The sequence below is a fragment of the Leucoraja erinacea genome, chromosome 12 (assembly GCF_028641065.1).
Source record: "Leucoraja erinacea ecotype New England chromosome 12, Leri_hhj_1, whole genome shotgun sequence".
NCBI lineage: Eukaryota > Metazoa > Chordata > Chondrichthyes > Rajiformes > Rajidae > Leucoraja > Leucoraja erinaceus.
Window position 1 is genome coordinate 6,296,700 of NC_073388.1, and position 13,433 is coordinate 6,310,132.

Consider the following 13,433-nt stretch of genomic DNA (forward strand, 5'->3'; position numbering starts at 1 on the left):
CTCAAAATAGAATTGTATTTCTTGGAATTTAAGGATAAAGGATCAAGGGATTGCAGTTTTCATGATTGTGAAAACAAACCAACATTGTGGAGGGAGACTATTTTGGCAGATTTGAGAGTTAAGAACTTGGGGTTGAATAGTTTACAGCGCATAGACATCACAAGGGATTATGCTTATGTACTGCAAACTATTCCGAATAATTCACCTTCATCCTGACACTGAAGGCACAAGGAACTGCGGATGCTGGAATTTTAAGGACTGAGTATAGCAAAGGACAGACTGCACCCACTTCACACACATCTAGATCTCCTGCCATCAGGAAAGAGACACCGTGGCATCAAAGCCCGGACAACCAGACTGCTAAACAGCTTCCTTCCACGGGCTGTGAGGCTGCTAAACAGTAACTCCACCCGATTCTGCTGCTTTTGCACTGACAATTTAATAACTGGCACTGAGTAATAACTCTGGCACTGGCTCTGGCCACTTAAATCAGCTGCGCTGGACATTTAATGACTGTTTTTACTTGTATTTTAATGTTGCTGTTTTTACCTGCAGTTTTTAAAACTATTTGTACTGTTTTATCAGGAACTGGATTGTTTTTTTTATTGTTTTTATTTTATATAACCATATAACCATATAACAATTACAGCACGGAAACAGGCCATCTCGGCCCTACAAGTCCGTGCCGAACAACTTTTTTCCCTTAGTCCCACCTGCCTGCACTCATACCATAACCCTCCATTCCCTTCTCATCCATATGTCTATCCAATTTATTTTTAAATGATACCAACGAACCTGCCGACACCACTTCCACTGGAAGCTCATTCCACACCACTACCACTCTCTGAGTAAAGAAGTTCCCCCTCATATTACCCCTAAACCTCTGTCCCTTAATTCTGAAGTCATGTTCTCTTGTTTGAATCTTCCCTATTCTCAAAGGAAAAAGCTTGTCCACATTAACTCTGTCTATCCCTCTCATCATTTTAAAGACCTCTATCAAGTCCCCCCTTAAATCTCTGCGCTCCAGAGAATAAAGACCTAACTTATTCAACCTTTCTCTGTAACTTAGTTGTTGAAACCCAGGCAACATTCTAATAAATCTGTGTGAAATGTTTAAGTTTTATGTGCGATGCTCCGGTATTCCCTGGGAAACGTCTTCTCATTTTGCACTGTACAACTGTTGCTTTGCAAGATGACAATAAAGGATGATGATGATGAATACACAAAGTGTTCCCCCAGCACTTTGTGTTTTCCTGTCACTGAAAGTGGCTACGTGTTTGTTACCCTACAATGTAATCATAGTGTAATATGACACCGACGATCCCATTTCTACTAATGTGTAGGGAGGAACTGCACATAGACACAAAAAGCTGGAGTAACTCAGCGGGACAGGCAGCATCCTTGGGGAGATGGAATGGGTGACGTTTCGTGTCACCACCTCCAACGGGATCGCATCGCATCACTAGCCACATTTTCCCATTTTCACCCCTTTCCACCTTCCGCAGAGACCGTGCCCTCTGCAACTCCCTGGTTAACTCATCCCTTCCCACCCAAACCACCCCCTCCACAGGTACCTTCCCCTGCAACCGCAGAAGATGCAACACCTGTCGCTATACCTCCTCCCGCGACTCTGTCCAGGGACCCCGACAGTCCTTTCAGGTTAGGCAGAGGTTCACTTGTATCTCCTCCAACCTCATCTACTGTATCCGTTGCTCAAGATGTGGACTCTTATTCATCGACGAGACCAAATGCAGACTGGGCGATCGTTTTGCAGAACACCTTTGCTCAGCCCGCCTGAACCTACCTGATCTCCCGGTTGCTGGACACTTTAATTCTCCTTCCCATTCCCACACAGACCTTGTGTTCAAGAAGGAACTGCAGATGCTGGAAGATCGAAGGTACACAAAATTGCTGGAGAAACTCAGCGGGTGCAGCAGTATCTATTGTGCAAAGGAAATAGGCGACGTTTCGGGCCGAAACCCTTCTTCAGACGAAGAAGGGTTTCGGCCCGAAACGTTGCCTATTTCCTTCGCTGCACCCGCTGAGTTTCTCCAGCAATTTTGTGTACCTCCCACACAGACCTTTCTGTCCTTTCGGTCTCCTACGTTGTCAGAATGGGGCTACAGCGTCCCATATTTCGCTTTGGCACCTTACACCCCAGTGGCATGATTATTGATTTCTGTCACTTCAGGTAGCCCCGGCATTCCCTCTCTATCCCTCCCCCACCCAAGTCGCACCAGCTTCTCATTTTCACCCAACAAACAGCTAACAATGGCCTGTGTCCTTTATCATCGTTACTTTTTTGCATATCTTTAATTCATTGTTCTTTATCTCTCCACATCACCATCTATATTACTCGTTTGCCTTATCCCTAACCAGTCTGAAGAAGGGTCTCGACCCGAAAAATTACCCATTCCTTCTCTCCAGAGATGCTGCCTGTCCTGCTGAGTTACTCCAGCATTTTGTGTCTGCTTTTGGTTTAAACCAGCATCTGCAGTTCATTCTTACGCAAGGAACAACCGTAGCACCGACAACCGACGACCGGAACGCACCCCGGTAGGCCTGACTAGCGCCATAGGCCTGCCAGTGAACTACGGAGAAGCTGAATAAAGTTTATCGAATCGTATCATATCGTGAACTGCAGGTGCTGGTTTAAACCGAAGATAGCCACAAAATGCAGGAGTAACTCAACGGGACAGGCAGCATCTCTGGAGAGAAGGAATGGGTGACGTTTTGGGTCGAGACCCTTCTTCAGACTCAGTCACATTTTGGGTCGAGGAATGCCACCCATTCCTTCTATTCAGAGATGCTGCCTGTCCTGTCCTGCTGAGGTACTCCAGCATTTTCTCCTGCTGAGGTACTCCAGCAAACGGACTTAGCCCCCTGCCAAAGTATCGCGCACCAACCATCAACCTGGACACACTGCAGCAGCTGTCGATCGGAACGCCTGTTGATGTTTAGTAGAGAGTAGAGTGTTTAATTTAATTTGTTCATGATATATGTATTTTTATTTCTATTTACTTGTTGTTATTTGTACTGCACACTGAATGGACACTGGTTGAGCAACGTTTTTTTGTTTCCTCTGGGTATGTGAGTATTCAGGAAATGACAATAAAGATATACTGATACTGATACTGACACTGATTTTGTCTCCCATTTCCACTAATCTCCTTTTTATGGTTAGAATTGAACCCAAGTCTCTGGCGTTGTGAGTGTGGCCCAAAATGTAATGTGTCAGAAGTGGGATTCGAAACCCCCGCCTCCAGTTGGAGACGAGAACACCCACTTGAATACAGAAGGACTTTATTCCTTGAGTCCGGCACCTTATACCACTCGGCCATCCTAATATACACTGTCTGAAAAATAACTGGGTTACAAATGTGGAACCAAAGACTCAGAAAGATTTGATGACCTAAACATTGAGTAGTTAAATGAATAATTAGAGAAGATAATTAAAAAAAGAAATGCAGATCTTTATTTAAGATGATATAAATAATGTTGCAACTATTCAAATCTCTGTTGAATCCACATTTGTGGATTAGGTGCCACACCTCAGAAACATAGAAACATAGAAATTAGGTGCAGGAATAGGCCATTCGGCCCTTCGAGCCTGCACCGCCATTCAATATGATCATGGCTGATCATCCAACTCAGTATCCCGTACCTGCCTTCTCTCCATACCCTCTGATCCCCTTAGCCACAAGGGCCACATCTAACTCCCTCTTAAATATAGCCAATGAACTGGCCTCGACTACCCTCTGTGGCAGAGTGTTCCAGAGATTCACCACACTCTGTGTGAAAAAAGTTCTTCTCATCTCGGTTTTAAAGGATTTCACCCTTATCCTTAAGCTGTGACCCCTTGTCCTGGACTTCCCCAACATCGGGAGCAATCTTCCTGCATCTGTCCAACCCCTTAAGAATTATGTAAGTTTCTATAAGATCCCCTCTCAATCTCCTAAATTCTAGAGAGTATAAACCAAGTCTATCCAGTCTTTCTTCATAAGACAGTCCTGACATCCCAGGAATCAGTCAGGTGAACCTTCTCTGCACTCCCTCTATGGCAATAATGTCCTTCCTCAGATTTGGAGACCAAAACTGTACGCAATACTCCAGGTGTGGTCTCACCAAGACCCTGTACAACGGCAGTAGAACCTCCCTGCTCCTATACTCAAATCCTTTTGCTATGAAAGCTAACATACCATTCGCTTTCTTCACTGCCTGCTGCACCTGCATGCCTACTTTCAATGACTGGTGTACCATGACACCAAGGTCTCGCTGCATCTCCCCTTTTCCTAGTCGGCCACCATTTAGATAATAGTCTGCTTTCCTGTTTTTGCCACCAAAATGGATAACCTCACATTTATCCACATTATACTGCATCTGCCAAACATTTGCCCACTCACCCAGCCTATCCAAGTCACCTTGCAGTCTCCTAGCATCCTCCTCACAGCTAACACTGCCCCCAGCTTAGTGTCATCCGCAAACTTGGAGATATTGCCTTCAATTCCCTCATCCAGATCATTAATATATATTGTAAATAGCTGGGGTCCCAGCACTGAGCCTTGCGGTACCCCACTAGTCACTGCCTGCCATTGTGAAAAGGACCCGTTTACTCCTACTCTTTGCTTCCTGTTTGCCAGCCAGTTCTCTATCCACATCAATACTGAACCCCCAATGCCGTGTGCTTTAAGTTTGTATACTAATCTCTTATGTGGGACATTGTCGAAAGCCTTCTGGAAGTCCAGATACACCACATCCACTGGTTTTCCCCTATCCACGCTACTAGTTACATCCTCAAAAAATTCTATAAGATTCGTCAGACATGATTTACCTTTTGTAAATCCATGCTGACTTTGTCCAATGATTTCACCACTTTCCAAATGTGCTGCTATCCCATCTTTAATAACTGACTCTAGCAGTTTCCCCACTACCGATGTTAGACTAACTGGTCTGTAAATCCCCGTTTTCTCTCTCCCTCCCTTCTTAAAAAGTGGGGTTACGTTTGCTACCCGCCAATCCTCAGGAACTACTCCAGAATCTAAAGAGTTTTGAAAGATTATTACTAATGCATCCACTATTTCTGGAGCTACTTCCTTAAGTACTCTGGGATGCAGCCTATCTGGCCCTGGGGATTTATCGGCCTTTAATCCATTCAATTTACCCAACACCACTTCCCGGCTAACCTGGATTTCACTCAATTCCTCCAACTCCTTTGACCCGCGGTCCCCTGCTATTTCCGGCAAATTATTTATGTCTTCCTTAGTGAAGACGGAACCAAAGTAGTTATTCAATTGGTCTGCCATATCCTTGTTCCCCATGATCAACTCACCTGTTTCTGACTGCAAGGGACCTACATTTGTTTTAACTAATCTCTTCACATATCTATAAAAGCTTTTGCAGTCAGTTTTTATGTTCCCTGCCAGTTTTCTTTCATAATCTATTTTTCCTTTCCTAATTAAGCCCTTTGTCCTCCTCTGCTGGTCTTTGAATTTCTCCCAGTCCTCCGGTATGCTGCTTTTTCTGGCTAATTTGTACGCATCATCCTTCGCTTTGATACTATCCCTGATTTCCCTTGTTATCCACGGATGTACTACCTTCCCTGATTTATTATTTTGCCAAACTGGGATGAACAATTTTTGTAGTTCATCCATGCAGTCTTTAAATGTCTTCCATTGCGTATCCACCGTCAATCCTTTTAGAATTAATTGCCAGTCATTCTTGGCCAATTCACGTCTCATACCCTCAAAGTTACCTTTCTTTAAGTTCAGAACCATTGTTTCTGAATTAACAATGTCACTCTCCATCCTAATGAAGAACTCAACCATATTATGGTCACTCTTGCCCAAGGGGGCACGTACAACAAGATTGCTAACTAACCCTTCCTCATTACTCAATACCCAGTCTAAAATAGCCTGCTCTCTCGTTGGTTCCTCTACATGTTGATTTAGATAACTATCCCGCATACATTCCAAGAAATCCTCTTCCTCAGCACCCCTGCCAATTTGATTCACCCAATCTATATGTAGATTGAAGTCACCCATTATAACTGTTTTGCCTTTGTCGCACGCATTTCTAATTTCCTGTTTGATACCATCTCCAACTTCACTACTACTGTTAGGTGGCCTGTACACAACACCCACCAGCGTTTTCTGCCCCTTAGTGTTTCGCAGCTCTACCCATACCGATTCCACATCCTCCAAACGAATGTCCTTCCTTTCCATTGCATTAATCTCCTCTCTAATCAGCAACGCTACCCCACCTCCTTTTCCTTTCTCTCTATCCCTCCTGAATATTGAATATCCCTGGATGTTCAGCTCCCAGCCTTGGTCACCCTGGAGCCATGTCTCCGTGATCCCAACTATATCATAGTCATTAATAGCTATCTGCACATTCAACTCATCCACCTTATTACGAATGCTCCTTGCATTGAGACACAAAGCCTTCAGGCTTGTTTTTACAACACTCTTACCCCTTATACAATTATGTTGAAAAGTGGCCCTTTTTGATTTTTGCCCTGGTTTTGTCTGCCTGCCACTTTTACTTTTCACCTTGCTACCTATTGCTTCTACCCTCACTTTACACCCCTCTGTCTCTACGCTCACACATTTAAGAAACCCTTTCCCTTTAACTCCATCCTCCACTATCCCATTCGACACCCCACCCCCCTTATTCAGTTTAAAACCACCCGTAGGGATGTTTATGTCTGTGAAGAGGATTTACAGAGTCAATCCAGAACTCCAAAGGTAAATTACAATGAAGATTACTCAAAGTAGAATTGTATTTCCTGAAATTTACAGATAAAGTGTCAAGGAATCGAAGTTTTTTATGATTACAGAAAGGAACCAAAATAGTAGAGAGCAACAAGTTCTGCTGATTTGAGTGTTATGCACTTGGGAGTGAATAGTTCACAGTATATAAGCCTAAACAAGGGGTTAGAAACATAGAAACATGGAAACATAGAAAATAGGTGCAGGAGTAGGCCATTCGGCCCTTCGAGCCTGCACCGCCATTCAATATGATCATGGCTGATCATCCAACTCAGTATCCTGTACCTGCCTTCTCTCCATATCCCCTCATCCCTTTAGCCACAAGGATCACATCTAACTCCCTCTTAAATATAGCCAATGAACTGGCCTCAACTACTTTCTGCGGCAGAGAATTCCAGAGATTCACCACTCTCTGTGTGAAAAATGTTTTCCTCATCTCGGTCCTAAATGATTTCCCCCTTATCCTTAAACTGTGACCCCTTGTTCTGGACTTCCCCAACATCGGAAACAATCTTCCTGCATCTAGCCTGTCCAACCCCTTAAGAAGTTTCTATAAGATCTCCCCTCAATCTTCTAAATTCTAGCAAGTACAAGCCGAGTCTATCCAGTCTTTCTTCATATGAAAGTCCTGACATCCCAGGAATCAGTCTGGTGAACCTTCTCTGTACTCCCTCTATGGCAAGAATGTCTTTCCTTAGATTAGGAGACCAAAACTGTACGCAATACTCCAGGTGTGGTCTCACCAAGACCCTGTACAACTGCAGTAGAACCTCCTTGCTCCTATACTCAAATCATGCTTATGTACTGTAAACTGTTCCTAATATTTCACCTTCATAGACTTGGATAGACTTGGTTTATACTTTCTGGAATTTAGGAGATTGAGAGGGGATCTTATAGAAACTTACAAAATTCTTAAGGGGTTGGACAGGCTAGATGCAGGAAGATTGTTCCCGATGTTAGGGAAGTCCAGGACAAGGTGTCGCAGCTTAAGGATAAGGGGGAAATCCTTTAAAACCGAGATGAGAAAAACTTTTTTCACACAGAGAGTGGTGAATCTCTGGAACTCTCTGCCACAGAGGGTAGTTGAGGCCAGTTCATTGGCTATATTTAAGAGGGAGTTAGATGTGGCCCTTGTGGCTAAGGGAATCAGGGGGTATGGAGAGAAGGCAGGTACGGGATACTGAGTTGGATGATCAGCCATGATCATATTGAATGGCGGTGCAGGCTCGAAGGGCCGAATGGCCTACTCCTGCACCTAATTTCTATGTTTCTATGTTTCTATGTTTCATCTACTGAAGAAATGAGGAACTGCAGACACTTGAATCTTCAGCAAAACGCAAGGTGTTCCAGCAGCACTTTTGTTTTCTGTCACTGAAATGTGTCTGAATAAAGGTCCTGACTTGAAACGCCATCCATCCATCTTCTCCAGGGATGTTGCCTCCAGCACTTGTCTGTTTTCATGGCTACCTGTCCGCTATCCCACAACTCTATCCAAGTGTGATAGAGAAATACAGCACAGAAAGAGACCCTTTACCCTATGAGTCTGCACCGGCCATCCTATTTGTAACAATCCTATCATTTATACTAATCCTGCACTAATCCCATTTTTATGGATTAGAATTGAATCCCATCTCTGGCATTGTGATCGCAGCCCAAAATGTAATGTGTCAGAAGTGGGATTTGAACCCACGCCTCCAGTTGGAGACCAGAACACCCGCTTCACTGCAGAAGGACTTTATTCCTTGAGTCTGGCGCCTTAGACCACTCGGCCATCCTGACATACACTGTTTGAAAAATAACTGGCTTAAAAAGTGAGAAGCCAAAGACCCAGAGAATGGTATCTTTATAATTGAGTTGTTAAATGAACAGGTGAAAAAGATAACCGAAAAAAACAAAACGCTGGTCTTTATATCTAAAAGACTAGAGTACAGAGGAGTAGTACAGATGTTGCAACCAATCAAATCCCTGAAACTGCTTATGTACTGTGTATACTCTGTATACTTTGTAAATTTGTTAGCGCCCTTTTGTGGCGACTATTTGCATACCGTGGGTACGCATGCAAAAAACATTCACTGTGACTTGTCACATATGACAATAAAGTATTCATTCATTCATTCATTCACACTGAAGACAAGGAACTGCAAATGCTGATTTACAAATAAAAAAAGACACAACATGTTGGAGTAACAAACTGCGGGTCAATCCGCATCTCTGGAGAACATAGATGGGCAACGTTTCGGTTTGGGACCCTTCTTCAGACAGACCTGCTGAGTTACTCCAGCACTTTATGCCCTTATATATTCACCTTCATTCAGTCACAGAAGTTATGATGTTGGAATTTTGAGCAAAACACAAATTGCTCCCCCAGCGCTTTGTGTTTTCCTGTCATTGGAGATGGCGGCGTGTCTGTTGTCCTACAACAATATCATGGTGTGATATGACACGGAATGAGTCCCTTTAGCCCACCGAGTCTCACCAACTATCTATCCCATTTAGATATAGATATAGATATGCCATTTATTGTCACTATACATGTATAATGAAATTAATAGCAGCTCGTACTCAGTGCATACATATAATTTAGTACAAAAAACAAGAAACAGAAAACAAAAACAAAAGGGATAGGGGGGGATAGGTGCACAATTCTGCGGCGCTATATACATATCTATAAAGGCAAAATGGTGAAGGAGATGTTTAAAGATTATATTAAATATTAAAAATGTTTTTAAAAAAATGTTAAATTATAGTTACAATACACATTACAGTTCCAAATTTTTTTTTTTTTTTTTTTTTTTTTTTTAATATTTTATTTTATTAGAAGTAAGCACAGTCATATGGCACCAAAGTGCCTAATATATATTTTCATAATACATTTTATGTACAACTTCTTTTTTTTTTTTTGTTACATTGAAAAAAGATGAGAATAAGAAAAGAGGGTTAGATAGTAAAGGATAGAAAAAATGTGAAATATATAGTGTGTGAAGAAAGAAAACGAGTAAATGAAGAAAGATGAGAGAGAAAAAATAGTGAAAAGAAAAGGAGATCATTATTTATAGTCTTGACCAACCCTCGTCCAGTCCTGAAACAGTTATTTTTACAATTGTGTTACACCATATGATTCCAAAAAAAAACGACGATGGAGACCAACTCGTTATGAATTGGTCTGATTTATCCATTAGGAGGAATCGCATTCTCAAGATGAGCAGTGTCCAACATACTTGCAATCCACATTTTAAGCGTTGGTATTGATGTACCCTTCCAAAATTTAAGTATTAATTTTTTTGCTATTATTAAACAATAATTAAGGAATAGATTTTGAGATGTGTTCAATTTATTCCCATCTTCCATTACACCAAATATAATCATTTCAGTATTAGGTTCCATTCTTGTCTTGAATAATTTTGTAAGTATTTCAAAAAATATCATTCCAAAATCTATAAAGTTTTATGCAGGAAACTAAGGAGTGTGTTATAGTTGCCTTTTTGGCTAGACATTTATCACAAGTGGCGGATATATTTGGATAAAATTTGTTCAATCTTGTTTTTGAATAATATAATCTATGTACAATTTTAAATTGTATTAGATTATGTCTTACATTAATTGAACATTTGTGAATATATATCAGGTATTTTTCCCATTTAACCTTCGTAATTTTTACAGTTCCAAATTTAATTACGTGGATATAATAGATGGAAGTACGGGTGTTGGGCTGTGAAGTCAGTGCATGTGTGAATTAAGAGTAGTTATAATTTTCGGAAAACAACTATTCCTGAGTCTATTTGTCCTAGATTTGATGCACCTATACCGCCTTCCAGAGGGCAGCAGGTCGAACAGTCCAAACGCAGGAGGGAGCTGTCCTTGATGATTCTTTGCCCTGCTAAGGCAGCGGGAGGTGTAAATATCCATCAGGGAGGGGAGAGGGCAGCCAATGATCTTCTGTGCTGTCCTTTGCGTTAATCCTACATGAATCCCATTTTTATTGGTTTGAATTGTTTTGAATTGAACCCAAGACATTAACGATGTGAATATGGCCCAAAATGTAGTGTGTCAGAAGTGGGATTTGAACCCACGCCTCCAGTTGGAGACCAGAACACCCGCTTCACTGCAGAAGGACTTTATTCCTTGAGTCTGGCGCCTTAGACCACTCGGCCATCCTGACATACACTGCATGAAAAATAACTGGTTTAAAAAGTAGGGAATCAAAGACTCAGAAAGATTTGATGTCTTTATGACTGGGTAGTTCAATAAACAATTATAATTTTTTTTAAAATGCTGCTTTTAAACATAAAAGATTAGCGTAGAAAAGAGTAGAAGTAAATCTCTGATTCAATTCAATTCAACTTTAATGTCATCACACAAATACAAGTATGAATACAACGAAATGCTGTTTTGCTTCAGTCCGTAGTAGTTGTGCATAAAGAAATAAAATAAAAAATAAAAAAAAGAAAAAAATAGAAAGAGAGAAGATACAGAATAATCAAAAAATACAGAATAATTAAACAATGGGGACGGAGGGACCAGAGAAATCTATCGGCGGGACTCCGAGTTCAGCAGTGTGATTGTATTATTGTAGAAGCTGTTCCTCATCCTACTAGTACGTGACCTGAGGCTCCTGTACCCGCCTCCCTGATGGGAGGAGGGCAAAAACAGACCATGGTTAGGGTGTGTGGTGGGGAGGGGAGGGGGGGGGGGGGGGAGGGGGGGGGAGGGGGGGGGGGGGGGGGGGGGTGAGAAAGAGGGGAGGGAGGGGAGAGGAGGAGGAGGAAACATGACAGAAAACATGACCACATTTAGAGTAGATTTGGTGAAACACCGCACCATAACTCCAAAAGGAAATTGCAACGATGATTACTCAAAATAGAATTGTATTTCTTGGAATTTAAGGATAAAGGATCAAGGGATTGCAGTTTTGATGATTGTGGAAACAAACCAACATTGTGGAGGGAGACTATTTTGGCTGATTTGAGAGTTAAGAACTTGGGGTTGAATAGTTTACAGCGCATAAACATCACAAGGGATTATGCTTATGTACTGCAAACTATTCCGAATAATTCACCTTCATCCTGACACTGAAGGCACAAGGAACTGCGGATGCTGGAATTTTAACGACTGAGCATAGCAAAGGACAGACTGCACCCACTCCACACAAATCTAGATCTCCTGCCATCAGGAAAGAGATAACGCAGCATCAAAGCCCGGACAACCAGACTGCTAAACAGCTTCCTTCCACGGGCTGTGAGGCTGCTAAACAGTCACTCCACCCGATTCTGCTGCTTTTGCACTGACAATTTAATAACTGGCACTGAGTAATAACTCTGGCACTGGCTCTGGCCACTTAAATCAGCTGCGCTGGACATTTAATGACTGTTTTTACTTGTATTTTAATGTTGCTGTTTTTTACCTGCAATGTTTTAAACTATTCGTACTGTTTTATCAGGAACTGGAATGTTTTTTTTTATTGTTTTTATTTTATACTAGACCAAGTGCAAAACCAAAGTGCAAAAACCAAAACTTTCCCCAACAGCGTTTGCGGGGGGGGGGGGGGGGGGGGGGGGAGAGGGAGGGGGAGAGAGATGAGATAGTGTATGTGTGTATATATGTGTGTGTGTGTAAATGATATAGAGAGAGAGAGAGAGAGGGGGAGGGGGGGAAGGGGAGGGGAGGGGGATGAGGGAGGGAGGGAGGGAGGGAGGGTGGGGGAGAGAGGGGAAAGAGTGGGGAGGGAGAGTGGAGGGGGAAGGGGAGACGTGGAAAAGTGGGGAGGGAGGAGGAGGGGAGGTAGGAGGAGTGATGGAAGAGGGACAGAGGGGTAGGAGGAAGGGGGCGGGTGGAGAGAGGGAAGGGGTGGGGTAGAGAGGGAGGTGGGGGTGAGTGAGAGGGGTGAGGAGAGGAGAGGGGAGTGAGGAGAGGGAGAGGGGTGAGGAGAGGGAAAACATAGAAATTAAGTGCAGTAGTAGGCCATTCGGCCCTTCGAGCCTGCACCACCATTCAATATGATCATGGCTGATCATCCAACTCAGTATCCTGTACCTGCCTTCTCTCCATATCCCCTCATCCCTTTAGCCACAAGGATCACATCTAACTCCCTCTTAAATATAGCCAATGAACTGGCCTCAACTAGTTTCTGCGGCAGAGAATTCCAGAGATTTCCCACTCTCTGTGTGAAAAATGTTTTCCTCATCTCGGTCCTAAATGATTTCCCACTTATCCTTAAACTGTGACCCCTTGTTCTGGACTTCCCCAACATCGAAAACAATCTTCCTGCATCTAGGCCTGTCCAACCCCTAAAGAAGTTTCTATAAGATCTCCCTCAATCTTCTAAATTCTAGCGAGTACAAGCCGAGTCTATCCAGTTCTTCTGCATATGAATTCCTGAATCCCAGGAATCAGTCTGGTGCAACTTCTCTGTACTCCCTCTATGGCAAGAAGAATGTCCTTCCTCAGATTAGGAGACCAAAACTGTACGCAATACTCCAGGTGTGGTCTCACCAAGACCCTGTACAACTGCAGTAGAACCTCCCTGCTCCTATACTCAAATCATGCTTATGTATTGTAACTGTTCCTAATATTTTCACCTTCATCTATGAAGAAATGAGGAAACTGCAGGAAACTTGAATCGTGAGCAAAAAAGCAAGGTGTTCGCAGCTTTTGTTTCATGTCACTAAT

The 13,433-nt window shown here is 42.7% G+C and overlaps 2 non-coding genes across 2 annotated transcripts; both read right to left on the bottom strand.

Moving 5' to 3' along the window:
* Positions 1 to 8,432: 8,432 nt before the first annotated feature.
* On the bottom strand, positions 8,433 to 8,546 carry trnal-caa (transfer RNA leucine (anticodon CAA)). Its single transcript has 2 exons — positions 8,509 to 8,546; positions 8,433 to 8,478 (listed from the first exon to the last, which is right to left on the bottom strand). It is a non-coding gene; the product is annotated as a tRNA-Leu (tRNA).
* Positions 8,547 to 10,812: 2,266 nt separating this feature from the next.
* trnal-caa (transfer RNA leucine (anticodon CAA)) lies at positions 10,813 to 10,926 on the bottom strand. Its single transcript has 2 exons — positions 10,889 to 10,926; positions 10,813 to 10,858 (listed from the first exon to the last, which is right to left on the bottom strand). It is a non-coding gene; the product is annotated as a tRNA-Leu (tRNA).
* Between the last annotated feature and the right edge of the window lie 2,507 nt (positions 10,927 to 13,433).